Consider the following 13,001-nt stretch of genomic DNA (forward strand, 5'->3'; position numbering starts at 1 on the left):
TTTATTATTTCTTTTCTCATTAAGCCAATTTGTTTTATTTTTAGTTAAAAAAAAACTAAAAGGTTAAATAAAAAAACAAAAAATTTAAATAAAGTAAAATTAATTATTTTAAATTAAACCTTAATTTTGTTACTTCATTGATAGCACATTGTCAGTCATTTGTGTTAGTATTAGTGATGTTTTGATATGCGAATGTGATGAGTGCTGGTTACTAGGTTAGATGTTTAAGGATGCTTCACACATTCAGAGCACGAATTTTACGACACTACTATAACCACAACTACAACAACAAGTACGAGTGATTTAAATATGTGCATTTATTTAAAAATTACAACAAATATATTAGAAGATATCTTCGAAAATGAAAAAAAAATTTTTGTATTAAGAGAATATAAATACATAATTTCATAGCTTAATACACTAAATAACATACATATCTAACAAAAACGTATGTTTTAAATATTTTTAAACTTATACATATATACTTATATAAAGATCGCCACATGAGGTGCACCGAAATTCTATACTAAACCGATTGCACTTCTAACAATCAAGACCATTGCAACGCGTAATCTCTTCTGGCGTTTCGTTCTCTGCTCTTACACCTACGAGGTATGGAAGTTAAGACGGTGAGTAGAAGTCGGAAGCTTCCCTTGGTAGCTCTTCATATACTCTAGTTTCAAATTACCAGACTAGCATTTTTCAAATGAAGGTGGCTGCCATGAGTGCAAGTGAAGTGTCTCTTCCTTCAGAGAGGTGCGCACTGATTTCTATAGTTGAGCGGCTTTTGGCTCGCTGACTGTGGACTCAAAACTAGTTAAGGACTGTATTAAACTAATTTGGAACTAAGGAATCGCTAGAAACTGCTGAGCCGATGAGGTTGCTAGCCTTGCCACAACTTCGTCCGAATAAAAGCGAGTTGGTATTTTGTTGTCCTACTGCGTTGGACATATGTATTTTGTGACGACGGAAAACGAAGGTGTTTAGATTGGACAATGTTCAATGGGTTAACGCGTTGCCGCACAGTTAAATATTTTGTGGAACGCTCTTGGCTAAAGTTATATGGAGGAGAGGTGGAATCATTTTCCACTTTCTCTATCGGGTTTTGTCAGTTTGGGATTTAACTATCTCAGTAGGAACACCTTAGGTGTCACTGGTGGAGTGGCTAAGATAAAAATTAACCACTATACTAGATTTTGCATAAGCTCAAAGCGCTTCTTCGATCTATAAGAGTTTTTGGGTTTGACAAAGGGTCAAGTAAGAACTATCGAATAGATAATAATATTCCATTTATACCACGCTTATGGGAACACTTCTAATTTTAACGACTGCTTATTTAAGTTCAGACATCTCACATAAGTACATGGATGGTGACCATTTATAACTGGAGATATTCAATGTAGCTTCAATATGAAGATTTAAAATAGTGCAGGAGCGTTTTTGGCCGACAATTAAGGATTTTATTTAAAGAAAAAATGGCTTTTGTAAATGGCTCTCCAACATATTTATACTGGTTCGATAGAGCGTAGTTTCGTGGCTTTAAAACCAAGGGTGGGCTACCTTTGAAAAACAATTCCAAATAAAAGAAAGTAGTCGCAGGTTAGTCTAAATTCAATTTGCCTCTTTGATCTGTTTTCAATAGTACACCATAGCGTATGAGTAACACACAATTTTTAAAGTACGTGCATGAGTGCTCATTGCTTTTGATGTATAACTTTAACTGCATCTATCTTTTAATGAAATATTTTTGCGTAAAAAACCATTACTACCTTATTTTTGTAGGCCTCTGAACTTTGTATTTGAATATCCTATTCTCTTAATTGTAGATTTTTTTGCTTTGGATATAAAAAGGGTTAATAAAAAACATAAAGAAATTCTTAGCAAAATACATGGCAAAAGTTAAATGATATAGGCATGTTGTGTTCCTAATGCCATTAGCATATATTATTTCCTGAAATATTGTTCTCTTAATTTTGACAAGAGTGTACCAGCCACAAAAATATATTTATAGACTTTATGTAAATATTATAGCAAACGCCTTGTTAGCTAATTTCCATTTCAGGCACACACCTTCAAAAGCAATATTTGCGCTCGCAACTGCTTAGGTAATCAATCTGCAGCTTATCAAAGCATAAAGCGTTAACGGCATTGCGTAAACAGACGCATAATAGCCACGCAAGCACACAAAAGAATGTTGAAAATTATTGCTGTGACCATTATGACCAAAGCATTTGCAGAACATAGACCACATTTGCATATATTCTATGGAAATTTGTATGTGTCTGTTTGTTGTTTAGACACGTGCTCACATTCGCTCGAGCGTTGACTATCTTTGCGCAATCGGCAAATATTGTCTCGGGCGAAAATGCTTACGACACGTGTAAATTTTGTCTAGACACGCCACGTGTTAAAAGCTGCTGGCACCTCTAATGGTTTCCCCAATTTACACGTGCATGTTTATGCATATTTGTATTTGAATCTGTGTGTGTGTGCAGTTACACATCATTAGACACGATTTTTATATGCATAATAGTGTCCTAGGTCCTAGGTGTTTAGCGTATAAACAAAGATAAATGTGTAAAATTTGTTCAAAAGCGTGTAAAGTTAAATTCCATGAAATCTTGGCAGCACAGTTTGAGGGCAACTATATCAGCGTAGCCGGCAGGAAAAATTTGCTGCTAATATAAAAATGACAGTGTGACAGCCGTGTGGTTTAGTGAGTTTCCTCAGAAGGTTTAGGTGAAAGTACTATTTAATTTTTAGGTTTTAATTAAAAAGTAGTAATAAATTAAAATTTTTTATTTAGTACAGTAATAATTTTAAAAATGTTAAACACTTTTTTCGGAATTTTGAAATAAATGTTTTTTTATTAATGGTTCCAACTATTGATTTTTTTTCTGTGGTTAAAATGATACAGAGATTCAGCAGTTTAATAAAAAAGGTTTGTATTAATAATTATTAGAATTTGAGCCCAACTTGAAAAATTTTAGTTGCAAATTTATCGTCACTTAAAATGCAAGTTACGTAACATCAGTTTTCAGCTGACGGAGGAAAAACGATATAATAGAAACCACTCATATTGCAGCAAAATTTGAGTTTTGGTTATAAAATGGTTATATATTACATATATACTGGTTAAGTATTGGTTAAGTACTGGTTATATATGATAGCGTATGCCGAAAATTTTATGCTTCATAGGTATAAGTAATATGATGCAGTATACGAGTATCGTAAGCTATAACAAAAACTCAATTTAGATTATTTTGATGAATTATTGTTAAAAAATCTAAAGTAGTAAGTATTCTCTTTAGAAAAGAAGACAAAAATGTTGTCTTCGCTCATTTTTGTAAAGAGCTTAAGACATTTTCTTATAACTATCATGAGTTTATTGACCAGTCTTAACTAAAAGCAGCAAATATTTAACTTTTGTTCTAGATCTAGATCTCTTTTTGGTGAATGTGTAGGCTACATTACTTTGACATAGAGCCAAAAAATTTTGTACTGGGTGTATGCGCTACTTCTTCCTCCCTAATAGTCATTCTTGTTTGTTTGTTGACAGAAGCAAATCCCACAGGAAAGCGGGCAAACAATGAACATGAAAAGTAAAAATAAAAACGTGATAAAGTTTACAAGCAAGAACCGTACTTTTATGGAAAATAAAACTGGGTAGCCAAGAGACCTGTAGGGTAATATTATCCCTGCGAAAAAGGGTTAACATGCGCATAAAATGGCGCCGTGAGAAGTTTTAACGAGAAAAGATATAAGGACAGAAGTAAAAAGAACAGGAAAATGAAATAAAATAAAAAAAGCAAAATATTTTTCGTTTTATTTAATTTTTTCATTTTATTTAATTTTTTTCATTTTATTTAATTTTTTCTCTTTTCTGTTCGTTATACTATATATAAGAATAAGAAAAAAACGTAAATGAAGGGAACAAGAAGAGCGCGTAAATAACTGTCGATTTTGGCCACAAAAATTACCATAAAAATACGAGTAATCCCAACTAATTTCAAAGTAATTTTTAAATTAATAAAAAAAGAGCTCACAATATCCAACTTCCGTTCGCCTAAATCCTAACGCCCGCCGTTCCAGTCAGCATCTTCAGTATCTCATTTTTGGTCATTAAGCAACGGAAAACTTTTTATCAAGATCAAAAGTACAACTGCAGCTGTTACTTACGGGGGAAGTAAGTAAAATATGAGGCAGATTTTTTTTCATTTGCCACATAAACTTTTATACGCCGCCATTGAAAGACAAACCACACAATCAGTGTCTTCATCAGCAGTGTCATTAGCTGATTTGGTAAATGCGCAGTGAGGTAAGTGAGATTTTGGCGGATCGGGAAGTTGTAATTTCTTTATTTGCTTTTGGGCGCTGTAATGGATGAGAAGACGCCGACAGACAGGCAAACAAACAAACAGGCAAACAGCGCTAAATTGATGAATTGCTGACAGGCATACACACGCATGAAGTAGGAGCGGCAGAAAGTGTGTAGTGGCAGACAGGATGTATGAGTCGAGAGTGAGATGGTAGAGAGGAAGTAATGGCTGAAAGTGAGATGGCAGACAGGAAGCAGAGATGATGGATTTGCTGCGGTGGCTTAAAATATATCAGTGTTCATTACTGACGGAAGACATTTCGAATCTATCAATTTTGGAGTGTGAAAGTTTTGTTTGTTTTGTGGCAAGCTTTTGCTATGCTCCAAGTATGGCTCAATTTGATGACGGGAAATTTGTAGAAATGCCGAAATTCACGAAGATTTATTATTATAGTTTCATATGCTGTGGATTTTAGGATTTTGTTATCAAAAAGTATGCTATACATATAGTATAGTAGAGAATATTATCATTAATTATAACACCATAAAAAAGATTAATTAAACTTTCTTCGAATATGTTTTCGCTTCAATTTGCGTTCATTTAATATTTTGGTTACACGGCCACATGTTTTCATGTTTACAAATAATTGCAATCAATTATATTTGAAAAGTGAGCAGCGGCACCCCACAAGCTCTCAAGTTGAGAGAAAAAGAGCTGACTTTCAGTATTGTAAGAAACTGGGCAGCTGAAATGGCTTTTCCAAGGAAGTACCAAACAAGGTGAGCTCATCTACCATCAATAGGAGGATAGCGTCATGACGCGTCATTGGCCTGCTAACAGGGTTAAGTAATTACCGCTCATCTGTGACTCTCTCTCTCTCAAGGAAACCAAAAATTCGCGGAAAAAGCAGAAAAGGCATCAGTTGCTCTATACTGCTGCAAGGGAGCCACTTTGAAAAGTTAGGGACCCACACAAAAGGTAGACATAGAAGCAGAATGTATAACCCCAAAAGCTGGCCTCAGACGAAGAGAATCTGGATACTTGGATGACTGTGAGCATGGGAACTCTGAAGTCTTTATACATTTTGATTTAATTTCAAAATACTTGCTTTACGGATGGATCAAAGCTTGCAGAATGAGAGAGACTGGGAGAGGAGTATACTGTTGGGAACTTTCCACCAGCTTCAGTTTTATTGATTGTGACCATCATCTTGCAAGTGGCTATGACTACGGCAGTTAGGTAGCCGAAACGGGTAACTTGGATCATCCTGCTTATCTAATTCAGAGAAGCAAGTTAGTTGGGGGGAAAAGTCGTATAAATAGTCTTAATAGGGGTATGGCAATCGCTCAAAAACCGCTTTGCGGTGCGAACGTGTCACATATTGGCGGTCATTAGTTCCGCTTCTTTCAAAAATTGCCTCCTACAGAGTGGTGACCATCCACCCCGATAGTAGGGCTGCGATATTAGTTTGTAGACTGTACGTTTAATACTAGTGAAAGCGTGACCCGACGCCTTATCTGTGGCATCGAGTTATTTTATTATTAGCTAGATTTTAATGACTGGCCAAAGCGGTACTACAGGAATTTCTTAGGCAGAAGGGTAGAAGCTCCGTTGCCTACTTGTGGTTCATTTTTGGCGTATTTGTCCGCAGACTAAATCAGCAAGCACTGGTAAACTACCAGCAGTTATGCAGTGGTAATGTCTTTTAGGCTCAAGGTGTATCATTAGATGTCTCTGGAAATCTTCGCAATCAACAAGATCCATCTTTGAATAATTGTAAGAGTTCTGAGTATCTTACCGGTTGCCAGTTGCATCAGTTATTTGGAAGAAGTTAAGATTGAGTCGTCTCAATAACACCTCATTTAGTTTTTCAAATCTCATGTATGATGCGTTTAGACTTTTTTTTTAAATATTTGAAAAACTGACAAAAAGGCAGCGATCAAAATATGCATTTTGTTTTGAAAATGCTAAAAACTGTAAAAAATTAAAAAAAGATTCAAATAGCACATGTCTAAAATTAAAGAGATTTGTTGCGAATCAGCATCAATTAACAGATTTAGAATATATGGGGAAGTCGAAAAAGTACTTTCGTATTTCTAATCGAACTTCAACTTACACGATATACTGGAGATATACGACTTCAACAACATCTATTGACAAAATAAGAACAAACTTTTTCGATTTCCCCATATTTTTTAGTTTCATCATAATCGTGGTGAATTTGAGAGAAATTTTTAAATTTTGAGAAAACGCTTCTTAAGCTGACTGCGTGAAGAGTCAGCACGAGGCCTGGTTCGCGGCTCATAAAACAATAAGCAAACAAAATAGATTTTTTCCAACCGTGAAGGTAGGGAGAAAATTTTTCGAAAGCATACAAAAAAGTAAATAACTGTTAAGTTCTATTACTACTTTATGACCCAAGGTCATAAGAACAAGAATACCAATATGGAGAATTTTCGAATTAATTTCAAAAAAGGTTTATCTAGTTGTGAAGAAACCGCTTCCCCGTTTTAAATCAACCAAGAAAACTTATGGACGAGCGCTACAATGCATCAACATAGCATATCTGAATGTAAGTTTAGCATTAGCAAAGCTGTTTTGTTATTGTAAAAATGTAATTTTGCGCTGAAATTGTCATATTCTGAAAATATTTGCTTTGCTCTCCAATATTATTGACAAAAGCAAAGATATCTTTTACATATTAACCTTTTGCATTGCTAAATCACGCCACTTTTGTGAAGAAAATTGCATTGTATGAAAGTCACGAAATCACAAATACGTTCAACCATATATACACTAATATGCTCATGTAGTTTTAGACAATCACGTGGCTTAATTTAAGCCAAAAAAAATTGAACTAATTGACTTTTCATTTCCATTTCAAGTTAGCTTAATTTAGGTAAATATTTCAAAGCTTTGCCGTAGTTATGCAAGTAGATTTGTATGTACATGACATATATTGTATGTATATTTGCATGGATATAGATATATACAAACATATTCTTGCAAGTATGTAAGACTTTGTTGTATCTTTTATCACAGAAATTTATTTCCAAATATTTTCTCGTTTGTTTTTTCTATAACAGCTTAAGTATTTGCATACTTTTTTATATATTATATAAACACACACACTTATGGCCATATGCACATGCACACATACATCCGTGTATGCCCTAACAAGGACACAGCGATGGACAAAAATGCCGCTTTAATTGAATTTTATATAAAATTTGCTTTGCTCTTTTGCTTCAACTTCGAGTGCGTCGCAACCGTACTCAAGTGAGCAACAGAAACACAAGAGTGAGCGAAAACAAAAACAAAAACAAAAACAAATAAATCAAAAATGCTACAACGAAGAAGCGTCGGGGCATGTGGGTTCTATGGCAATAAAAGTTAAAAGTGAATATGTAAATAATTTTAATTGCGAAAATAAATCAAGTGGAAAAATGAAATTCGTGAAAATGAAAGCAGAAATGTGAAAAATGTGTCATGCGAAGAGGCGTGCAAGTGGAAGGTGTGATGATTTTATTTGTTTTTTTTTCAAGTAGCAAACACTTTTTTAGAATAGTATATTCGCTTTACAGAAAATAAGTAAAAAGCTTCACGGGTCAGGTTGATTTCATCGTAGTGAGAGAGAAAAATATGATGAGGGAATTGGGTGGGCATTAGGACTTATTAGCAAAATTGTTGTATAACTTCGTCGAGAGTCACAAACCGATTGGGCCTACAGGACTGATTCGAACTTGCATCTAACCGACATAAGTTTGCACGAACAACAAGTTAAATAATTTTCAGAGTCGATTCGGTCTGATCGTAGTGAGGAAGAGAGAAATAGAGAGAGATAATGTGAGAAAAAGTATTTACGAATAGTCTATGGAGTTCTGAGACACAATGCTACTACTATGCTACTACTATAGGAGCAAAAAGTAGTAGGATAGCTGATTGATTAAGAAGATTTGCATCAATTTGGTGACTTAAGTTGAAGTTCAGATTATGGATGAAAAGTCTTCGAGGAATCATAAATTTTAAACCCTATAATACCATACATGACTCTATTTAATATTTGAGAGTCTAAAAGATAGTATAGTAGAACATATAACGAAATAAAATATAGCGGAAATTTCATCAGTGAGAATGATTCTTTGCAGACGCTCCAAATAAGCCTCTTAAAGCACATTTAAAGACGAAGTTGGAAGCCCAAACCATAAGTTGTGCGCATTTGTGAACATTCATTCGTAACTACGCCGCAGCAAAGCAAATTCTGTCAGTTACGGTTGCAAATTAATAACCTGCACCACAAATTTCTATGCGCATATGTATGTATGTAGATGATGAACTATACACACATATCCAGCAATAACAATATACACTCAAACACACAACCACTAAAAGTACCTCTAAATACACACACACATTCTAAGGACAATTTATGGCTGCACTATGGTCACTTCCCACCACTCAATCTAGTGTATGCCGGCTGTCATGTTAATCACCTGATATGCATTTGTCGGTTGCGATACACACACACACATTGATAGCTGAGCTGCTGACGAGACACACATGTGGGCCATGAAGTGGCCGCGGCGTTATCAACGAAATGGCGAAGTCGCTGGCTGTCAGAAGGCAATAATCAGCAGGCAGTTGAAGTGCCAGCTTAGCCTTAGAAAACCACACATACCCAAGTGAATGTATGTATATATGTATGTTTGCATGTATATGTATGTCTTTGTGTTGGTGGTGGTATTGCTTTGCTTTGCTTTGCGACCGAGATGACCGAGCGAGTTAAGGCAAAGTGATTGGGTAATTAAATGAGAAGTTATGGCTTGAAAGTGCACCAGCAAGGCTTGGTTGGAGAGCTGCGGTTTTCAATTAGAGCGGCGAACATAATGCCGAATAGACTGCCCAGCAGGCAAAAGCCAAGAGTTGAGTGGAGATTTTTGATAAAATTTTTTCATAAGGAAGTTATGTATAAAGAAGTTTTAGTTATTCGAAGTGAGTTTCGAATATATTTTGTAATATTTACTTTTGTAAAAATTATTATTTCAGTTTTATTTTTATATTACAAACTACTCTTCTTTTTTTTCTTTTTCTTTCCTTTTTATTAAATTTAATACTTTTGCTATAAAAACCTGAAATATATACATTATAAACTAATATAGGAGGAATTGTTGGTAATGTTGTCTAAAATATCTTACTTGGTTTGTTTAGTAGGTCTAAATCACTTAAGTGCTCAAACGAATACTTATACGTAATGTTTGATATGCGGTCGGGTTTTAGGGGCCCATTTGACTTCTTCGGGGTTAGTTTGCAGTGTGGTACGGTATGTTTGACTGGATTAATTACCAGTAAAGGCCATTTTTTTTAAATAATTTTCTCAAGTATTTATATGTAAAAAGCATCAACAATAATGAGCAAAAACTACCTAATTCATAAAAACGTTTCTTTAGATAGAAATTAATTGAGGTTTTGCACTGCGACCACTGTTCACTTGTTCCCTCCCCTTCACCACATATAGTCACAAAGGTCCAGCACTCGTAAACATTTCCAGAAGCTGATTGAGCGCGATGGATGTGATGTGATCCCTGTCGACGTAGATGGATCAAGTGCCTTGAGGGGACCTTTCTATACTTAACTGATCAGAAAGGTACTTATTACAAGCAGAAGAAAGAATAAACTATAGCAAATTTTCATTTTCAGAAAATATTGAATTTTGAAGTTCGTTTGTGTGTACTGTTTTCTTAATTTTTCAAGACTAAAACTGTTCAATTTCCGAAATTAAACAGAGTTGCCACGTATACTTATGAAAGTTTAAAAAATATACATTTTTAGGACAAAAGTTATAGCTTACAAAAAATGTTAAAATAAGCCGAAAGGCAAAAAAATTGGAAATATTTCAATTTCGAAAATCTAACAGAGTTGCCATGTGTGTTTATGAAAGTTTAAAAAAACATATTTTTAGAAAAAAATTGCCGCTTAAACAAAATTTGTATGAGGCAAAAAGACAATGCAAAAATTAAAAAAAAAATTTAATTAAAAAAATAACTGGGTTGCCATGTGTATTTATGAAGTTTAAAAAAATATATATTTTTAGAAAAAAATGCCGCTTAAGCAAAGTTTTCGTAAGCCAAAAAGACAACACAAAAATAAAAAAAAATTATTTAAAAAAATAACAGTGTTGCCATGTATATTTATGAAAGTTTAAAAAAACATATATTTTTAGAAAAAAATGCCGCTTAAACAAAGTTTTCATAAGCCTAAAAGACAACACAAAAATTTAAAAAAAAAGTATTAAAAAAAAACAGGGTTGCCATATACATATATTTATGAGTGTTGAAAAAAATATATTTTTAGAAAAAATTACCTCTTAAACAAAGTTTACATAAGCCCAAAGGAAATGCTAAAGATTAAACATTTTAATTTAAAAAATAAACGGGGTTGTGATGTATATTTATATAAAGTAAAAAAATGCAATATGTCGAATAAAACACTTATTTACATTTCTTACTTTTTAGTGTGAATAAAAGAAATTTGTTTAATTGTGTTTACATTGAATAGGTGCCTCCTTAAGATATTATCCACTTCAAAGCAAACTCTTGACTCTGCAGTTCCGCCAAAATTCTAAGTGTAAATCTAATAGAAAATTCTGGCATAATTTGAACTTTTAAACCGCTTGCAGCTGAAAGCTTAATACAATTTCCAATAAATAACGTTTGCAACTAAATCTGAAATTTCTGCTGAAAAGAAATAATTTTTTGAACAACGAATCAATCTTGGCAACAATCTTTATTTCCTGGAAAAACTAATGCGAATAAGGATTTGAAACTAAAACAATAAAAATGAAATATTTGATAAACAAGACGATTTCACATATTCTGACAAAAGCAACGCTGCTGCTGCTTTAAGCATCTTTTTAGAATTTCCCAAGCACTTAAGTGGCATCACAACTTATTTAAGTCCAAGTGGGGCGCTTGAATTTTTCCAAACTATTTGAAATGCTTATTCGTTTGCTTGCTTATTTGCTTTCCTGCTTCTCAAGTCCGCACTTCCTCACTTGGGGGCTTCTTTATTCCTTGCTGTTGCTCGGTATGCCTTTGTACATGCTTATTGCAAGTTTGTAAATTCAGATTATTTCATAGTTACGCAAAACGAGTCGTAATGAAATGAAATGAAATGAATCGAATTGAATTGAATTCAATTTAATATTGGCAGCTGAAATATATATATATCTATATATGGTTGTGTTTCCATTAACTCGTATCGCGAGCGTATCGCCAGCAGCAGGAATGTGCTTGTAGAAGGCTGAAGCGTGTATGTGTGCAAGTGGTTCTTGCAAGAGATGCTTCAATGGTTGCTACTTTGTAACTGAGCGCTGTATTAGAGAATTTTTTGTTTGGATTTTAAATAAAATAAATTTCTAAGCCCCCAGTGTCTCTTGTCTTTAGAGTTTTTGAGCTATTGAAGTGTGTTTAATGTGCAGCAATTGGGGTAATTTACTTTTCCTTTTGGTATTTTTGTGAAATTCTTTGAATTTTTCATATATTATTAATGTAAAATAAATAAATAAATTTTCAATTAAGATAAAAATTGAAAATATAACCTTTATTTGACTTTTTCTTATAAATTTTGAGGTCATGTGAAAGGAGTGTTACTACAAAAAATATAGACCTTTTCATTACCTAAAACCTTACCTTTACCTAAAACATTATCAATAGGAAACTTACTATACTTTTTTTGTAAATTATCTATCCTCTTCCAGCAATCATTGAGGAAATACCCAGTATCTATTCATTATAAACACTATTGAGACACATTTCTTTTTTTCACGCAAACAAGTAAGAAATTCCGTTACATACGCTTCAGTATCATCTTAAGGGATATGTGAATAGTATTTCGGAAGTCCACTGACTGTGTTATTGCAGCTCATTATCATGTCGTATATATATTTAAACTAGTCTATGAATTTGACTTCCATAGAAAATCGAAATTATCATGGAGGCTTATAAATACTAAACGCAGAGTATTCTGGTAAGAGCCACCTCGAAGTTGCAGTTACGAACATTCCTCACCTCTTAAAATTAAATGAGAGGAATCTGTCGGAAGACGCACGAGGTTGCTGGAGTGTTTGTTTGAAAGCTCAGTTTTGTTTATTTTCGCCATGGAACTCGAAGAGACTATTGATGGATTAAGTAACGTTAAGTAGATTTTGGAATTTCCAAAAAAATTTTTTATACTATGATATATACAGAATATTTTTCCAATGTTTCAAGGCAATCGCAAGAAAGAATAAAACCTTCGGAAGAGCCGCTGGCCAGGTTTTCCATAGTTTTCAAAGTTGGTTGTCACGTGGTTTCTTGGAAACTAGTAACACAAATTGTTAACAGCTTTTCTAAATGATTGATCAAATATTCGTGATTGATCGAAACATTTTTTTTTGATTGCAATTAATTTTTTCAAATTAATTTTTGGCAAAAATTATGTTTTAACTCATACTTTTTTGTTTGAAACTTTGCCAAAAAATCGCTTCACTTTTTTTTTAACCTTCTATTAATAATGATCTATACTCATCTACTAGCCGATGAAATTTGATTTTTTTGTGTTTAGTTGAATCGTGTTTTGCTGACCAACGCGATAAGACGTTTGTGTGCGGTACTTACGGAAAGTACTTGTCAAATGGTGAATTTT

General features: G+C 33.6%; 1 protein-coding gene across 4 annotated transcripts in view; it reads right to left on the minus strand.

The window, feature by feature from the left end:
• LOC108966337 (syndecan) overlaps positions 1 to 13,001 on the minus strand; it is a 471,998-nt gene that overhangs the window by 2,044 nt on the left and 456,953 nt on the right. The window lies entirely within an intron of this gene.

This window comes from Bactrocera latifrons, unplaced genomic scaffold (assembly GCF_001853355.1).
Source record: "Bactrocera latifrons isolate USDA-ARS-PBARC rearing strain unplaced genomic scaffold, ASM185335v1 scaffold_159, whole genome shotgun sequence".
NCBI classification, from domain to species: Eukaryota; Metazoa; Arthropoda; class Insecta; order Diptera; family Tephritidae; genus Bactrocera; species Bactrocera latifrons.